General features: G+C 29.3%; 1 non-coding gene across 1 annotated transcript; it reads left to right on the plus strand.

The window, feature by feature from the left end:
- Positions 1-20,452: 20,452 nt before the first annotated feature.
- Positions 20,453-20,608, plus strand: LOC112096578. The gene has a single exon (XR_002904479.1). It is a non-coding gene; the product is annotated as a U1 spliceosomal RNA (small nuclear RNA).
- Positions 20,609-21,216: the final 608 nt, after the last annotated feature.

Consider the following 21,216-nt stretch of genomic DNA (forward strand, 5'->3'; position numbering starts at 1 on the left):
CAAAGTTTCATCATTATTATTTGTCTCCTTTATTAGAGTTTTTATTTTATAAATATGTTTTGTAGTTTAATTTTTTTATTTCTTGTTATTTATTTATAGATTCATAAAACCCCCCTTTTTATTTATAATTGGTATTTTCTTTAGTTACATTAATTTAGAATATTATTACTATTATTATTACTATTGTTACTTTATTTTAAATTCTGTTTTAGAGTTGATAATAAATACAACTAGCATAGTAGAATCGATTCTTACTCATTCTGTACTAATTATTAATATTAATAGTAAAGTTTTAAATTTAGTGCACCCTAATGACACTACCGAAGAGCCTGCGTTGCAATTTGTTGTATGGGCTTGCGTTCGTGCGGCCCAGCCAATTCTATACGAAAATTATTTTCTAGATCTTTAGCATGTGCTTTGATCTTATAAAAACAAGTGTTACTAGCGGTCTCACTTATTGTGTTACTGTAGATATTGTGTTTCCATATGCAGCATGTTGAATTGAATTGTTTATGCATACTGACAGATGCAACCTGCAGGAGCACTAAAGGATGGTTGCTAAAGAAGAAGCATCATGTAACGTTGATAAGGATCATCATGCATATGGCAAGGATCAAGACCATCATGACCTATGCAAAATGGAAAGAATCGAGATTATTATAACATTCACATATAGTAATAATCAACGACATTATGTCATACACAATAAAAAATATATCAGTATATTAAGAATATTATGTGCATGTTAATCAATGACATTACGTCATACACAATAAAAAGTATATCAACGACATTATTATAACATTCACATATAGTAATAATCAACGACATTATGTCATACACAATAAAAAATATATCAGTATATTAAGAATATTATGTGCATGTTAATCAATGACATTATGTCATACACAATAAAAAGTATATCAGTATATGAAGAATATTATGTGCATGCTAATTTGGAATATGAATCCCTCATTTATAATAATGTTTGATCTTTTTTTTCTGTTAGGGAAATTATCATTGCATTACTTTTATTTTGCCTTATGTTCATTCAACTACCACAAAATTTTAATATGTTCACTGCACCACCTTTCTTTTTAAATTTGTATCAATTAACCACTTTTACATTAATACCATTAAATAATTTAAACGAAATGATAATTTTACCCATAAATAAATTAAAAAATAATCTTATCTTATAAAAATTTTAAAAAATAAAATTATAATTATAAAAATATTTCAAAATTTAATAAAAATAAATCACAAATAGAAATACTCAGTTCATTACTGAGTCAGAGCCAGTAATGATCTGTAAAAACCATAAGTCTCTTTCTACAACGCAAGCTTGAAAGTTGAATAGGACAAATTCAATGGGTGAGAAAAGTCGTTACCCATTTTGGAATACTCGTGAAGTTATATTGGAGTGCGCTTCAAAGTCATTTTAGTAAATTCAAGCGCCTAGTGAACACTCATTGGCTGACCCCCTTAGACGAGGTTATTTTGGTACTTTTTCCTAAAATCACTTTATGGTGACATTTGTAAGCGCTCTCTCGAGCTAACTTTATTCCTCGCCTTTTCCTCAGGGCAGAATCTGGCGTTGGGGTCCTACTGCCTTTCCAATGAGCAGCTGTGAGAGGCTGATGTGTCCCAACCTTGTTGCTTGCTCAACAGATCTGCTCCTTGTTGGCTTCTTCTTTCTAGCCTAAAAAGATAGATATTCATTCCTTTCCTGTTCGCGTGCCACTGTACACGTGCATGGCTCTAACCACTATTTTTGAGTCTCGATTATACCTCTTGAAGTCGACATCTTTACCAAAACTGTTCTTTCTCAGAGAGTAACATCTTCAACTTTCTCCTGGTTTACTTTTCTTAGCCACGTGTCCCCATCTCATAGTCCAAATCAGCACTCAAATACAAGTTATATGACTTATCAAAGTGAGAATTTGATTATATGACTTGGCTGCATACAAAAGTTCCACAAGGAATACAAGCGAACAGAGGCCCTGCCAATTCTAAACTAGATATTAATTGTAGGGCTCACTGTAATTAGATAAAAAGTTCACAAAATCACCCAAAACGTCGCTTTGGGTGTGTGTGTGTTTTTTCAACCGTTTAGCAAACTTATCATTTATGTAATAATATAAAACTACATCTTTCAAGCATTGCATTGAAACATAATCACAGAATGCGCTTATGGTCTTACAAAAACATGTGCTACGTACTAGCAAGATGTTATTATTGTTACAGAATATAGACACATATTGCGATTCCATGCATGCGTGTTGAAAAATTTATGGATGACTGCCACGAGGCCGTTGCGGAGACGGTGGCGGAGGCTGTGGATAATCAGATACGCGACCGAATGGAAAAGCAAAGGATGGTTGCAAAAGAATAATCATTATTATGCAGCATAACTCCAAAAGAAACCAAAGCGGATTGTTCAGCTTCATCTCATTTCTCATTTTAATTGCCCTCTTACCACATAGAGTTTTCTAAAAATGTATACAAAATTAGTAGATGAATGAGAAGATAGAAGTTATTATATAGGCCCCTTTCCTTCAACCATTTTCCAGTCAATAAAAAATAAAAAAAACAAACCCAAATAAGACAAGTCAATTTACATCTTGAATAAGTCCAATGCATATATATTTTTTCCGATGTTCCTGTCCTATGTTTGAATCCATCAAAGAAGTTGCTGACTTGTCTTGTTTCTCCGTTTATTTAATTTTTTGTAAATTTGGCTGACGATCAATTGTGAGTGAAGAGTTTGGTGGAAAAATCTAGTCTTTAATTTACTCTAATCAAATCAGTGTAATTTTATTATTTTTCTTTGTACTTGATGTCAGGAAAATTATGAATACTTTGTAAAATTTAGAGGATTAAAAATTCTAAAGCATATAATTTTATGTTTCAAACTGAATAAACATAGCATTATTGCTGCTATAAATAGCTCACTTGAACTTAGAACCTATTACTTGTATTTTATGTTTCTGTTTCCTTTCATAAAAAGTTTTGTAAAGATCAGTATCAAATGGGTATCTATCACAAATACAAGTCAAGCCACACAATTTTTCTTATTGGCACTTGTGATCCTTGAATTATCAAACGAATAGCAGGAACACTTCAACATCTGTTGTCATAGGGAGAGAAGTCCGCTCTCCCTTCGATGTAATACGCGGGCAATTTACATTGACTTTTCATCAAAACAATCATTGTCCAATTCATTTGCAAGGGGACATTCCCCCCATTCTTGTCTCATATGCGGGTGGGCACAAGCCGGTTTGATTCGAGGGCAGAACCAAACTAAGATCGAAACGAACTGAAACAAATTATTTTGGTTCGGTTTTGTTCGGTTTGCTTTGGATTAATAATTTTGATAATTTTTCTTTTATATTTACTAAAATTTTAGACTTTTCACCTAAATTTGTATTCTTCTGTTAATTTAATTCAGTTGTGACCATTACAATTCATGATTTATTTCTAATGATCTTTTTTACACACCTTGATTTTTTTTCCTTTCATATTAAATCCATTATCATATCCTTGTCCTCTTATGTTATTAATATGAAGTTCAAGAGTTTTAATTACATCCACAAGTTCATTCAAAAGACATTTTCTAATGGTATTGTCAACTTATAAAAATATTAAAAAATATTATTCTACCTTGAATAGATTTGTTGAAATATCCACACATCTTAATCTAAGAGACATTTTTTCTTGGTGGCTTGCATTTAGAGTATAATCAAGTATAACTGAAAAATACTTTGCTTCCTTAGCTTTGTCAACAATTGATTTTTTTTTTTTAATTTCAAGTGCTACCATCAATACCAATTCATTTTGTATATTATTTCCAAGACAATGATCATGAATTTCACGAATTTTAATACGCCGAATATATTCTTGCATTGTTGGATTAAACTCTACAATCATTTCAATTAAACTTAAAAAAATTTTCAGTTCAATTATTTTTAGCAAGATGCTAAAATGCTAAATTATTTTTGGCAAGATTCATTACAACAACCATAATTCTTATTAGTACTTTTTGTCAATGTTCTTTTTCTTTGTCAATTCTTTCTCGAACATCTTTATCAATTATTTTTCTTTTCGATAGTCTTACTTCTAAATCAACTCATGCATTCGCATTGGTTTTTTTGTGACTTTTAAGTTTAGAATAAAGATTTTTCCAATCTCTTGTTCCTTCATCATTAAGCTGATTTTTGCTACAATTTGTATTGAATAATTGCAACAAAAACAATATACTTTGTCAAAATCCATTGATTATATTAACCATTTTCTATCATGTTTTTCTCCATTTGGTAATTTTGACATGAAATGCAGTAGAGAAATGTCTAGGACTTTCATCTTTGGGGAAAGTTAAATCATTCTCTCTATTTGGGCCTTGTTCTACTAAAAGATCTCTTAACTTTGTATCAACATTTTCCCATGTTCCTAGATTATAAATATTATTTAAAACAAATAAATTTCCTACATCAACTTTGTCTGTATTTTTATTGTTATCATCTTCAATGTTGTTTATTTCATTCACTGTTTCATCATTTTTTAATTCATTTGAAATTGGTTGCTCTGTTAAGTTCATTATTTATAGAGTTGGCATCTTATGGCAAGTCTAGTTAAATTGGAATTTTATTTATCACATTTCTTGTAATAATGATTAATTTATTAATTCCCTAATTTAGTGAGATTCCAAGTTATTAGGAATATTTATTTCCTAATTTAATTAGATGTCTAACTTAGTAAGTCAATTAATGATGGGATTCTATAATTGACGCATGAGATCTATTTACAACAAGAAGTTGGTTCAAATAAGAAGTTTATTAAATGCTCTAGATGTTTCTTGGGAGACAAGCAAAACAAAAAGATCAGATTTATTCCTATTCAGATCCATAGGAATTATAAGGAAAACAATATCTTATTTGGAAAGAATCCAAGTCTTTTAAAACTTACTATATTTGTGACACCCTAATGCCTATATAAAGAGATGTCCTTCACAATTAAAGGTATGCATCACAGAGTAAATAGTAAAAAAAAAAATTCGGCCTCCTCCTTAGAGAATCTGAATTTGGCTCATAATGTTGTGTTGATTTGTTTTCTTATCTTCTTTCATCTCTGTGGAGAGTCTATATGGATCTTGTATCACTAGACAATGAAGAATTGAATGATTGCTATTGATCACTTTGCGAAGTGTCTTAAGGATCGTGGATCAAGAGGAGTAATGATTATTTAAGAGAAGCAGATTCAGTCTAAGGTTGAGTAAATTGTATGGTGATAAATCGTTAGTGAGAGTCTTAAGTATGGTAAATTTATAAGTTGTAACATCTCAACTTAATGAATTACTTTTCATCTGGCCATGGCCTTGTAGATGTAGAATTGATTAATCCGAATAACATAAAAATCTCCGTGTCATTTATTTTTTACAATTTATTGTGTTTTTTAAAAATTAATATTTTTTATGTGGATGAACAGTAACGGTGAACAATAACAGTGAACATTATTTTCAAAATTTATTGAAGTTGTTAATTCTAGGGTTTTAATTGCCTACATCTATTTGCAATAGATTTAAATTCATTTTATATTTAATAACTAATTTTCACTTAAATTTATATCTTTTTTACTGGTTGTGACTAATTTATCAAGAGCTCTTTTTTTAGATTGGACTAACTTTTCTATTCTCCTCTTTTTTTTCTTTTTTTTTTTTTGGGTAGCTTTTCATATCCTAATGCATATTTTCTAGTTGACATGTTTTTCAAATCTAAAAAGCAAACAAATAAACAAACACAATTTCTTTTCTAGATTATTCAAGCCATGATCAATATGAAAAATAAAAAAATAAAATAAATTTTAAAATGATAAGAACAGTAATAATTAAAAATAGAAAAAAATAGAAAAAAAATAGAATGATAGCACTTAGAATTGAGCTAATTGACCAGTTGAGATGAATATGACGATGGCAATTAATTTTGTAGCAAAACATAAGAGAGCACAACAACTTTGTGCTGAAAGTATCCTTAATTCAATGTATATCGGTTTATAGATAATGAGTTTTTAAATATATTTTAATAGAATACTGAAAGTTAGCTCTCAAAAATCTAACGTTACTAATTTTTTTTAGAGCTATTTTTGGAAAGGGAAAGCATTAGTTTTTTTTTTTTTGGAAATCGTAAAAAAAAAAGTAACATTCAAAATAACTATTATACCATAAAAATATATCTTATAATCCAAGTAAAGATTATCAAATAAGAGAGATAATTGTGAATGAGAGTAATAATAGGGTAAAGCTAAAAAATTAGTCTCTTCTATTGTAGAAAAAAAATATATGCCTAACTTAATTTTTTTAATCTTAAAAAAATTAATTATACTAATTAATAAATAAATACCCAAAAAATTAGGTTTTCCCAAATACAGAGCCCTAAGAACCTGCCTAGTTCTCCTAGTGCTAAAGTCACCACTAATCTTTTGTCACTAATTATTACTTGTTAGAAAATTCATATTGTTAATTTGCCATGAAAATATACATGATCATTTTCTAATCTAATTTTTGTAAGGTTTGCAGGAGATTAATACCTTTGTAATTTTAGTGTTGCGATGGATAAATTTTTTGAAATAAATTTTAGGCCATGTAGCATTAGTAAAGATAATGGGTTTTGACTTTTTTACACTATAAAACTCATTTACCTGAGCTAGGTTTTGTGCACTTATTATTCATGTAAATATAATTTTATTAATCATTTTATATATACTTCATTAATTTAAATCAATATATATACATTCCACTACTTTTAGCGACCTTTGCCTCTTGTATTGGCTCTACTAACAGATGTTAAAAAAAATCTCATCCTTTTTATATTTAAAACTTATAAGCTTCAAATCTACATAAAAAGTAGATTTTAATACAGAAATTAACCCAAAAAAAAAAAAAACTCATAAGCTATCATAGATTAAGATGGCTAGCTAGAAATAAAACTAACACATATTTACAAATATTCTACGAGCAATATTAAGCATCCTAACATCGAAGTCTTAATTTGAGTTTCAATTGACATGACATTAATTCATTTAATGATAATTAAGTAATTTTATAAACTATAAAATTCATCATTCAATAGCTGAGTAAGGCATGCATTAAACTTAACTTGGGACTCAAATATTAAAATCCTTAACTTTATTGATAATAATACTACATCTAGATGGAAATAAAATCACCAAAAATCTATGTATTTGGGTGGAAAATTGGAAATAGAACACTTTCAAGTTAAAAACTAAAAGAAAGTACTAAAAATAAAAAGAGGGTGTTAACAAGAGAGGAAGTAGAAGCTTCCTCCCCCTGAAGTATATGGATGCTTTTGCTGTGAAGCAAAGATGAGCACAGAGAGAGACAGAAAGATAAAAGTAGCTTCTACTTATAAGATTCCACTTAAATTTGCACAAATAACTATCAGGCAACTAATCCAAATAAGTGAAGCTCTCAAAGGACGAATATACCAATAAAAATTAATGTTTTTTTTTTTCACATATGGAGACGGCGGCGAAGGCAATAGATAATCTTTGATGTGACATGTTGTACGATCAATGAGTGGATATTTATGAAGCTAATGCTAAGTTACATGCATGTAACTTACAACCCTCTCACATGAACAGTGAATGGTGTGGGTCCACTCACTATTCATGTGAGGGTTGTAAGTTACATGCATGTAACTTAGGGGGATCTTATTTACGAAGAAGCTATATGCAGCGGCACATCCGCACATGTACAACGTTACAGGAAACAATAGCTGCTTCATCTCCTCTTCTCTCTCAATCCTATAGATCCTTTAATTACTTCAATTTGCTGTATCCGCTGGCTGGCCGTCTCTTCGAGATCGTGCAAATTTGAAGTTATATATAGATGTTTATATAGGCCGTTTAATTGCATCCAGCCATCCATGCGTTCCATTAAAAACCATGGAACACAAATAATCTAGATATTTTGGCTGAAATTCCAACCCAAAAATAACGCTGAGTACAAGAAATGTTGGAAACTGCGGCTACTTTTGGTATTGTGCCACTGTTCTACGAAATAAAAGTTAATTAACGATGTTATGATAATTTTGTTAAAATAATAAAGATCAAACAACTGTATATAATATAAAACCACCTTAGTTTCTACATTAAGTATTTTACTAAACACTTTAAAGATACAATTTTAAATTAAGTGATCCTATCTAGATCTAAACTCACTTGAACTTTAAAAAATACATGGGTATAAGATTTAACTCTTTTTATTTATTTATTAACTACCAATCACCCCTTGAATTTTTGTTCAGTATAAGATCAGATCATGAAATAATCATGGTGCAACCATAACTCTTGAACAACACTATAGCATATGGGTTGGCATTTCAAAATACCAATATCTTAACCTTAAAGTGATAACAAACTCATGAAATGAATGCTCATGCCCATGAGTCCAAGGCCAATAATTGATGATCCCATTTCAGAAACCTCATGCAAAGTGATTAATAATGCAGCCTAATCCTACTTTTTATTATATTGACAAGTATTGACTGTATTACTTTATATAATACAATGTGCTATACAAACAACATGTCAAAAGCGACTTCAATGTCTAAAGGATGTTAGAAAGCTTTAAGATCATTTTAGTATTCCTGTTCAAATAGCGGTTTTGTTCTTATATTCTAGGAAAATGTTTTTTTTGTGTTTTTAGAGTATTGCTCCTTCACTATTCAAAACTTGCCACATGAATATGAATATTATCATAATTGATTGAAGCATACATATTAATATTAGTATGTCTCATCAAAAAAAAATATTAGTATGTTACAAGAAAAGAATGGAAAAAAAGAATGGAAAATTAGCACCCAAGACCTCTCCTTATTCTAGAAGCATTTTGCCTTTTGCAAATGACACGTACTGCCCACATACATAAACACGCAACAAATGTTTCATATAAATTTTAAGGGTATTTTTGGATTTCAAAAAATAATGTGACTTTCTAGGCTCTTTTGGGCCAAAAATATTTTACCTCAAAAATTGGGAAGAGTCCAGCTTAGAACACCTCTTCAAAATTTTGTTTTGTTCTTAAAATATCCTATTTTCATTTATGAAATACAAACTTAAACATTAAAATTAATATCTTTCCATAAAATTTCACCCTTAAAAAAATTTATTTTTCTATTTATAAAATTCATACAAATCCTAAAATTTTTAATTATTTTCATTTTTTATATAATTTCTATCTCTATAAATCTAAACTCTTATAATTTTTTTAAAATATATAGAAGATAGGGGTAAAATATTTGTTAAAATAATAACTTATTTAAGTGGTTAAATAAGGTACATATTTGGTATAACTTATCTAATGGTTATAAGTGCTTATTTAATTTCATAAACTCTTTTCAATTTTTTTTTTTTGGTTGTTGTTTAGTCGTTTTTAGAATAGAGTTTTTGAAAATTAAATAAATTATTTTACCTCCAATAGTAAAAACTTAAATTTTGGACTTTAGGGAGTAGAGGTTGAAAAGCTTATTTAAAATGTCAAAATATTTAAAATAAATTTATTTGATAATCTTATTTCATTGTTTTTATAATTTAACTTTAAAAAGTTATTTGTTAAAATAATCTTATATTTTTTAATAAAAGTTCTCATTGATAACTAAATAACTAAAAAAAATTTGTGAAGTTCTACTAATAAAAATTCTATTTAAATAAATTTTATTTAAAAAGTTATACGAAACCGGCTGAAATTCTATTCAAAATAAGAAATGAATTAACCTAACATTAGTTATTTAAATAATTTATGTGAAAAAAACAGTGCTTTACAAGGGATTTTAAGGGCTGTGAAAAAACGACCCAATTTGAAAACTAATAGCCCGAAATATGAAATAAAAACAAGGCATCCTAAAAACAAAATTTTTAAACAAATTTGAAGGCTGCTGCTGCTGCATACACATTCATCAACCCTTTATCTTGCCACCGCCAAGGGTTCCAGCCGTGTTATTTGTTATAATAATATTGCCGGCAATTGTCATTCATCATCATCACTTTCTTTTAATCCCCTTTAGTATCTATCAGCCACCAGCATATATAGCATCCGTCGATTAGGGTTTCATCATCAAAGCGACCAAATGGGGAAGAACGAAAAGACAGGACTCGGAAGAGCCCTAGTGAAGCACCACAATCACATGATCCAAGAAACCAAAGAAAAGGGCAAATTCTACAGGAAGCAACACAAGAAGGTTCTTGAATCCGTCACCGACGTCAACGACATCGACGCTGTCATTCAACAGGCCGAGGAAGCCGAGGCCTACCCCGTCCCTATCCCCCTCATCAATTTGTGAGTTCCTCCTTCCCTTTTCTTTTTTCTTTTTTTCATTAACCAATAAATGAAATTATAAAGTTTAATCTAATTTTTATAATAATAATAATAATAATAATAATAATAATAATAATAATAATAATGGGTATTTAGAGATGAGGGGTCCAGGAGTAGTACCAGAGAGATGATGATGACGGCGGAGGAGAGGAAGGAGGACGAGGCGTTGCACGCTGGCAACCTTAGAATCGACCTTTGCAAAATCCCTCTCTAACTTTTCAAAATTTACAAATTTAATTTAATATTTATCTCATTTATCATAAAATTCCCTATTAAATTTTAAAAATAACCAAAACATTAAGTATTTTTCTTTAACTTCCAACCCACAAAGAAATTGTTATTTTGAGATTCGTTGCACGCTAACTCTCCTCACACAAAAAAAAAAAATTAGAAATTATTTTATCTTATTGAGTTTATCAAAATGATTTTTCTTAAATGAATCTTATGACACTTAAAATTTAATTTGATGTTTACATTACATAGGTGGGTTCTAATAACAAATTTTCAAAATTGAAAGAGATTGATAGGCTACCAAGAAAAATAGTTGATACTAAAAAAGATAAATTGTGTTAATTAATTTATTTATTGATAACATTAGCATTGATTTTACTAGTTGTCATGACTACAGTAGTAAAATGCATTTTCAACTATGAATTTTGTGAAAAATCATCTGTGAAATCAAATTAGAGATTAATAATTGAGTAATATTATTGTTGCACACGTAGAAAAAGATTTATTTTGTATTCTTGATGATAAGTTTATTTTTTAACATTTTTAACATATGAAAACATGTCGAGATCAATTATAAATGTATTGAATATATTAATGAATTTTTATTTTTGATACTTGTTACTTATTGACCTTTTTTAGATTACATTATTATTTAAACTTAGCCCTTACTAAGATAAATTTCTGGCGCCGCCACTGCTTTGAACTGTACCATAATAGAATTCAATGTAAATTGGGTTTGGGATCTTGAATGACTGTGAAAGTTGGAATGCATTTTTTTTTAATTTTTGTTTATTTTTTTGGAGAGAGAAATTGTTGTTTAAATAAATATTATCTTCAAAATTAAAGTGAGTGCTGATAGCAGAAAGTGATTTTATAGTATAATTTAATAGTGTTTACTTAAAAAAGAGTAACAATAGGATTTTAGAGATGTGACAATAGTATTCCAACTCTTAAGCAAATTGCAAATGGTGACAAAATCACCCAAAACGTCGCTTTGGGTGTGTGTGTGTTTTTTCAACCGTTTAGCAAACTTATCATTTATGTAATAATATAAAACTACATCTTTCAAGCATTGCATTGAAACATAATCACAGAATGCGCTTATGGTCTTACAAAAACATGTGCTACGCACTAGCAAGATGTTATTATTGTTACTATACATTGCGGTTCCATGCATGCTTGTTGAATAATTTATGGATGACTTGGCCCTGGACCAGATGGATCTCTCGGACGTGGTGGTGGATGACCGACACGAACTTGACGAGCAAAGGATGGTTGCTAAAGAAGAAGCATTATTATGCAGCATAACTCCAAAAGACACCAAAGCAGATTGTTCAGCTTCATCTCATTTCTCATTTTAATTGCCCTCTTACCACATAGAGTTTTATTAGATGAATGAGAAGATAGAAGTTATTATATAGGCCCCTTTCCTTCAACCATTTTCCAGTCAATAAATTATAAAAACAAACGCAAATAAGTCATGTCAATTTTCATCTTGAATAAGTCGAATGCATATATATTTTTTCCGATATTCCTATCCTAAGTGTGAATCCATAAAAGAGGTTGCTGACTTAATTTTCTTGTTTCTCACTTTATTTAATTTTTATAAATTTGGCTCACGATCAATTAATTGAAGAGTTTGGTGGAAATTCAATTTACTATAATCAGATCAATGTAATTCAATTATTTTTCTTTTTACTTGATGTCATGAAAATTATGAATACTTTGTAGAATTTAGAGGATTAAAAATTCTAATGCATATAATTTTATTTTTCAAACTGAATAAACATATCATTATTGCTTCTTAGAACCTATTACTTGTATTTTATGTTTCTGTCTCTTTTCATAATTTTTTTTTTTACTTGAAAATGTTAATAATCATAATAAATTAGATTGAATTAATAATTTTTGCCTCTGTGATATAAATAATCGGTTTATTGGATTTTCTTCTCTTTTATTGATTTTGCAACTGTGACTTCTGAGTCGGGTTAAGGATTGACAAAAACGTTGTAACCCACAAAGCACGCATAATTAATTAATGAGCCACTAATTTCTTCTTTCTTAAAAGAAATTTTTTGCAGGGAGATTGAACAAAAGGCTAATTCTTGGTAAAGATCAGAATCAAATGGGTATCCATCACAAATACAAGTCAAGCAAGATGTTATTATTGTTACTATACATTGCGGTTCCATGCATGCTTGTTGAATAATTTATGGATGACTGCCAGCTGGACCTCTCGGAGGTTGTGGTGGAGCCCGTGGATGATTAGTCACACGACCTTGAGGTGCGAACAGCGGCGATGGACGAGCAAAGGATGGTTGCAAAAGAGGAAGCATTATTATGCAGCATAACTCCAAAAGACACCAAAGCAGATTGTTCAGCTTCATCTCATTTCTCATTTTAATTGCCCTCTTACCACATAGAGTTTTCTAAAGATGTATACAAAAGTATTAGATGAATGAGAAGATAGAAGTTATTATATAGGCCCCTTTCCTTCAACCATTTTCCAGTCAATAAATTATAAAAACAAACGCTGTCCGAATGTCAAGTCAATTTTCATCTTGAACAAGTCGAATGCATATATATTTTTTCCGATATTCCTATCCTAAGAGTGAATCCATAAAAGAAGTTGCTGACTTAATTTTCTTGTTTCTCACTTTATTTAATTTTTATAAATTTGTCTCACGATCAATTAATTGAAGAGTTTGGTGGAAATTCAATTTACTATAATCAGATCAATGTAATTTAATTATTTTTCTTTTTACTTGATGTCATGAAAATTATGAATACTTTGTAGAATTTAGAGGATTAAAAATTCTAATGCATATAATTTTATTTTTCAAACTGGATAAACATATCATTATTGCTTCTATAAATAGCTCATTTGAACTTAAAACCTATTACTTGTATTTTATGTTTCTGTCTCTTTTCATAATTTTTTTTTTTTTAACTTTTTCTTTCATTTTCCCGACTCCCAAACATCACTAATCCTTGATTTTTTTGGAGTATTAACTGCTTGTTCCTCCAAACATCGACCAACTGTTAGTCTAATCACTATCAAGAGACAACGTATTCTGTAGCGGGGTTTTTCATTTATTGTCTTGTTACTTCTGAACGGGACTAATTAAACCTTTTCATAGGAAAGTACCATCCATTATACACTTATTTTGCTTTTCATTGAAAATGTTAATAATCATAATAAATTAGATTGAATTAATAATTTTTGCCTCTGTGATATAAATAATCGGTTTATTGGATTTTCTTCTCTTTCATTGATTTTGCAACTGTGACTTCTGAGTCGGGTTAAGGATTAACAAAAACGTTGTAACCCACAAAGCACGCATAATCAATGAATGAGCCACACAGTTTTTGTAAATATCAGAATCAAATGGGTGGTATCTATCACAAATACAAGTCAAGCCACACAATTTTTCTTGTTATACTACTTATTGGCACGTGTGATCCTTGAATTATCAAACGAATAGCAGGAACACTTCAACATCTGTTATCATAGGGAGAGAAGTCCGCTCTCCCTTCGATGTAATACGCGGGCAATTTACATTGACTTTTCATCAAAACAAGCATTGTCCAATTCATTTGAAAGGGGACATTCCCCCCATTCTTGTCTCATATGCAGGTGGGCACAAGCCGGTTTGGTTCGAGGGCAGAACCAAACTAAGATCGAAACGAACTGCGGTTTTGTTCGGTTTGCCTTGGATTAATAATTTTGATAACTTTTCTTTTATATTTACTAAAATATTAGACTTTTCACCTAAATTTATATTTTTCTGTTAATTCAATTCAGTTGTGACCATTACAATTCATGAGTTATACAAAATATTAATGTAAAATAATTTTATAATAAATAAATATGGTCATTTATTGAAAAGTAATACTTTTTTATTTTAAACAGTGAAACAATTGGTTCTCCAATTTGTTTTGAACCGAATTGAATAAGAACCATTCGGTTCTTAAATTTCTAAACTATTTAGTTTTTTTTATCTAAAAACTGAATTCAGAAGCGAACCGAATACTAAGCCCTAGTGTCATACTTATCGTATTTAAATTTAAAAATGTCACCATATCAATAAGGTGATATGGAGATTATCTCACCTACTTTTTATGTATGTATCTTCTTTATAGAAAAAAAAAAAATATTTGGTGCTCCTACTCAATGGCAAAATCAACATTCTTTGATGGACACCAAAATGATTAAAGTATAACTTCAAGTTGGTTGTGACATAAAATCAGTGTTGTAAATAGTGCGTTCGTATATTATAAAATACAAATATTCCCACTAAAAAAGAATTATTACATACATATATTTATAGTGTTTTTACTCAATTAACTATTATACTATATGATGTAATAGTGGATCCGAATGAAATCTCCATTTGGTATCCAGGCCTCAATATATATATATATATATATATATATATGTTCTTCTATATTTTTAATTCAACAAATGATAATATGTCACATTATTCTAAAACTGGGTATTATATTTAAAATTCTACGGTACTTAGAGGCTACTAGCCTCTAATCTTTTGTCATTAATTATTACTTGTTAGAAAAATTCAGGTGAAGTATTGTATTTAAAATTCCATGTACTTACAGGCTATAGCTAGTCAGCCTCTAGTCTTTTTTCATTAATTATTGCTTGTTAGAAAATTCAGATTTTAATTTGCCATGAAAATATGTATAGGATCATGATCCTCTACGATACTTATAGGTTACAGCTACCTAATCTTTAATCTTTTACAAGGCTGGCTTTAACCAATTGGGGCCTTAGTCAAAATTTTATTTTAGGTCCTCTAATATTAAAATATCAACTCCCACAAGAACATTAAATAGTTCAAAAAACTCTCACAAGAATATCAAGTAACTCAAAATTCAAATATATTTAATAATATCTTGAATTACAAAAATTATCAACAAAATTCCAAAAAAAAAAATAATACGAAAGATATCTATTTATTTCCACAGGAATATTAACTGTCTTTGTCCTCCGCAAATTCCACCTCCTTAAGATAGTTTGCATCTTCATCAGCCACAACCATAATCTTCCTATGAACTTTAAATCACTACTCCTACCTACTATGATCCTTGCTTGCTGCAAGCCATCACTAATGCAAATTACTAATCAATTAAGTTTTATTCTTCTTTCTTTTTGTGATGCAAAATTATTAATTAAAATGTTATATTCTAATTTAGCTAACAAATATTTTTCAATAGCTAATATAGCTAATCCATTCAATTTTTCTTGTGACATTGTAGTTCTTAAATAAGATTTTATTAACTTTAATTTAGAAAAACTTGTCTCAACAAAAGCAATTGTTACAGGTACTGTAAATAATATTCTACAAGTAAGAAATGCATTTGGAAAAGAATTTACTTTTTTAATATAATTAAGTATATCAAGTGGAGTATTTCTTTCAATATGTAAAACTTCTTTTAAGACTTTTAACTCTGAAAACAAATATAATCCATCAATATCAGAAAACATATCATATTTCAAGATATTTTCAAGATTAGTATAATAACATTTTAAACTAAAAAACACCTTGATTTTAGTTAAAGTTTTGAACTAATCTTGAAGATTTTAACTATTTATTTATGTTGTTAAATTATTTAGAGATTATTTGATTAAATTATTTACTTCGATCTTTATTTCACAAGTTATATATTTAGAAAATACTGAAAAATACACTTCCAAAAATTTAAGACTATAAGCTTCGGAGGAATTATGACATTTTAATTTTTTTAATAAAAATGTTAAATTTCTAAAATTTAAGAATTTTATATTTATTATTTTTAAGTACTAATAAATATTATTTTCTAAATATATAATTTACATTAATTACAAAAAAATTAATACATTACAATGCAATACCAAATATAATTTAATTAAAAATTAATACAATACAATATAGCGTCAAATATTGTATAGCATTATTATAATACAGTGCTAATGTAATACAACATAATACAATACATCAATATTAAAATAATGCAATACAATATAATACAATACAGTGTACCAAACGCACCCTTATGGTCTTACAAAAACATGTGCTACTAGCAAGATGTTATTATTGTTGCTATATATTGCAGTTCCATGCATGCTTGTTGAACAATTTATGGATGACCGCGGCTACGTGGCCCAGTCGGAGGTGGTGGTGGAGGCCATGGATGATCAGATATAGAACCTGGCGGCGGCGGTGGACGAGCAAAGGATGGTTGCAAAAGAAGAAGCATTATTATGCAGCATAACTCCAAAAGACACCAAAGCAGATTGTTCAGCTTCATCTCATTTCTCATTTTAATTGCCCTCTTACCACATAGAGTTTTCTAAAGATGTATACAAAAGTATTAGATGAATGAGAAGATAGAAGTTATTATATAGGCCCCTTTCCTTCAACCATTTTCCAGTCAATAAATTATAAAAACAAACGTTGTCCGAATGTCAAGTCAATTTTCATCTTGAACAAGTCGAATGCATATATATTTTTTCCGATATTCCTATCCTAAATGCGAATCCATAAAAGAGGTTGCTGACTTAATTTTCTTGTTTCTCACTTTATTTAATTTTTATAAATTTGGCTCACGATCAATTAATTGAAGAGTTTGGTGGAAAAATCTAGTCTTTAATTTACTATAATCAAATAAGTGTAATTTAATTATTTTTCTTCAATGAACCTTATGACACTTAAAATTCAATTTGATGTTTACATTACATAGGTGGGTTCTAATAACAAATTTTCAAAATTGAAAGAGATTGATAGGCTAACAAGAAAAATAGTTGATACTAAAAAAGATAAATTGTATTAATTGATTTATTTATTGATAACATTAGAATTGATTTTGCTAGTTGTCATGACTGCAGTAGTAAAATGCATTTTCAACTATGGATTTTGTGAAAAATCGTCTGTGAAATCAAATTAGAGATTAATAATTGAGTAATATTATTGTTGCACACGTAGAAAAAGATTTATTTTGTATTCTTGATGATAAGTTTATTTTTTAACGTTTTTAACATATGAAAATATGTCGAGATAAATTATAAATGTATTATAAAGTCATGCAGTTTAATAGTGTTCTTCATTGATTTAATTAAGTCGTATGACCTAACAACATGTCTGCATTAAAAAAAAAAAAAGAGGGCGCCCAGACTAGAGAAGAATTTTCAATGTTCTATAAAGCCGTGCAGTTTAACAGTGATCTTCATAGACTATTAAACTGCATGGCTTAATAACATGTCTGCATGAAAAAAATAAAGGCACCTGCTCTATAGTATCACTACACACACAAGCTTTTAATAAGTCGAAATTTTATAATTTTCAAGTTTAATATTACTAACATTTTATTTTGATTTGATTAATTTTATTTATTTTACTTTAATGACTTAAACCTAATGATTGCTTACTAAACTTGTGCTTTTATTTGTTTAATTGTTAATGGTAATTATCCAAATTTTATTTATTAATATTGTTGACAATACTTGTATATTGATCAAAGGATAGAGCAAGGCATTCAGCATAGACTGCATAGTGATGATAATTTGCCTACAACAGAAACATTTTATGTTAGATTGATATATTTTGTGTATTTGTTTTAATGTAGAAACTTTAATTTCTCATTTACATTGATAAAATCTAAAATTGAGTATTTTTATGTGGATTTTTAAGCTACTGCTATAACTTTATAGTTTGAATTATATAATTTAAATTTTTATATATTATTGAAAGTACTCTTTTAATATTTGTGAGTTTAAATTTAAATCCCGTTTAAATCCCACAAGCAAGGGTGGCCAACGGGTCGTGCCAGCACGTTAAGCAATGGCCCACAAGGGTCTGGCACGGCCACGGTGCGAGGGGCTCATGCCGTGCCCAAAAAACCCCATCAACTTTTTTTTTCCTTTAAGCTCATATGTCCAGTGTGCCTAAAAACTCACGTGTCTGACGAGCTTTATTAAGGCCCACGTGCATGTCGTGTTTTTTTAAGCCCATCAGCTTAATAATAATAATTTTATTAAGAGAACAATTAACATTTTATTATCAATTTATCAGAATTTCACGACTATATATTTAATTTCACAATAACCAATCATAATACAACAATACATAAATTTAATTTCATAGATCATAATAATGATTAATTAAAATTAATATTACAATCCTGGAATAACAATTACAAGAAGTCACAACTACGAGATATCAATTATAACAAATCATAGGTCACAACTTATCATAAAAATATTTCATTCATAATTTTATTTTTTGTGTATAAATACGAAAAATATTTCATTATGAAACATATCTCCATTAACTCTTAGCTAAGTTATAATTTCATAAATGAAATATTAATTTTGTAAAAATTTTTATTTATCATTTATAAAATCATGATATTTATAATTTCATTTATTAAAATCATGATATTTATTTATTCATTTAACAAGTATTTTTTCATAACCCTTTCATCTGGTTACCCGCCTTTTGTTTAATATATTCATTGGACCGTTGCACCTGTACTCTATTTCAGCTTAACTTCGTTCCCATTCGTTGGATTTAAAAATCGCATATCTAATGATCCAAAATGGCAGGCTGTTTGTTACATAGGCACTGCCGTATATATGGGATAATGGTCCTCTACACAGCTAGTCTTTTGTCACTAATTATTATTTGTTAGAAAATTCATTGTTAATTTGTCATGAAAATATATATGGGATCATAATTCTCTTCTAATCTAATTTTTTGAAGGTTTGCAGGAGATTAACACCTGTGTAATTTTCAGTTTTGCCATGGATAAGTTTTTTAAAATAAATTTTAGGCCATGTAGCATCAGTCAAAGATAATGGGTTTTGACTTTTGTGGACTATAAAATTCATTTACCTGAACTAGGTTTTGTATTAGATTTTATCAACTATTTTTATATATACTTCATTAATTTAAATCAACATATACACATTTGGCTACTTTTGGCGATAATTGGCTCTACCAACAGATGCCAAAACCAATCTCATGCTTTCTATATTTAAAACTTATAAGTTTCAAATCTACACAAAGAGTAAATTTTAATACAAAAATTAACCCTTAAAAAACTCATATGCTATCATAGATCAAGATTTTGATGGAAATAAAATCAACACATATTTACAATTCTACGAGCAATATTAGGCATCTTAATATGAAAGTCTAAATTTGAATCTCAACTGATATGATATTCATTCATCCAATAGTGATTAAGCAGTTTTATAAAATATGAAATCCATCATTCAATAAATAAGTGATGCATGCATTGGGACTTAATTCGGAACTTAAATGTTAGAATCCTTAACTTTATTGATAATATGGTGGAAATAAAACTACCAAAAGTCTATGTATTTGGGTGGAAACTGGAAATAGAATACTTTCACACAAAAGTTAAAACTAAAAGAAAGTAATAAGATAGAAAAGTGGGTGCTAACCGGAGAGGAAGTAGAAGCTTCCTCCCCGCTGAAGTATATAGATGCTTTTGCTGTGAAGCAAAGATGAGCACAGAGAGAGACAGAAAGAGAAAAGTAGCTTCTACTTCTTATAAGATTCCACTTAAATTTGCACAAATAACTATCAGGCAACTAATCCAAATAAGTGAAGCTCTCAAGGACGAATATACCAATAAAACATAATGTTTTTTTTTTCACTGCAATATGAAGACATCATTGCTGGTTTGACTTAATAAAGTTTAAAGCAGTCAAGTACAAGGATTCGAACAAAGTCCTACATGGAATATAAACCAACAGAAATTGCCATAAACAGCATATAAATAACGACCTTCGAGCTATGATAAAACTCACTCACCTGGACGGGGTGTATGAGTGATCAATGAGGGTCATGATCCAGAACTGTCCTGCATTGCAATTCTTGGAGGGATGCCCCAAGGTCTTCTCAAGCTAGGAGAGCCTACCTTGTAATTTGTTGTATGGAATATGGGCCCAGCCAATTCTGCACAAAAAATTATTTCTAGGGCTTTTGACCTGATTATAATAATAAGTAATTGCGTAAACATCTTTGCATGCATGCATTCTAGAACCATTAGTGATTGGCGAAGAACCCGCGAACTCAGTCGTTTGGAAATCTTACCGACTGGTATTTCCTTCTGGTATTTGATTTCAAATACTCTATACAGTACCCAATAAGCTGTTGCATTATAATGCAGCATAACTCTAAATAAAGAAACGAAAGCAGCTCCAGCTTCAGCTTTATATCTTAACTTTCCTTTAATTTCTCTCACACCGCCCACTGTTGGTGTATCATTTTTCCAACATGTATCAAGAGATGAGTGAGAAGTTATATGGGCCAGTGTGCATTACTGGAGCCCTTATGATTCCATTAGCCCATTATTATTATTCATGTGGATTTAATTTTATCAATTATTAATGAAATTAATCCAATCTGAAAAGTTATTTTATGATAGATTTCTTCTATTAATTGGACAAACAACTATCAGCCAACTAATCTCAAATAATGAGCGAGGCTTTATGCTTCAAAGCAATTCTACTCCTAAGTTTTAGTACTTTTGATTTCAATATGAAGACTTAATTGGTTTGAGTTACT

Source organism: Citrus clementina, unplaced genomic scaffold (assembly GCF_000493195.1).
Source record: "Citrus clementina cultivar Clemenules unplaced genomic scaffold, Citrus_clementina_v1.0 scaffold_8, whole genome shotgun sequence".
In the NCBI taxonomy this organism is placed as follows: domain Eukaryota; kingdom Viridiplantae; phylum Streptophyta; class Magnoliopsida; order Sapindales; family Rutaceae; genus Citrus; species Citrus x clementina.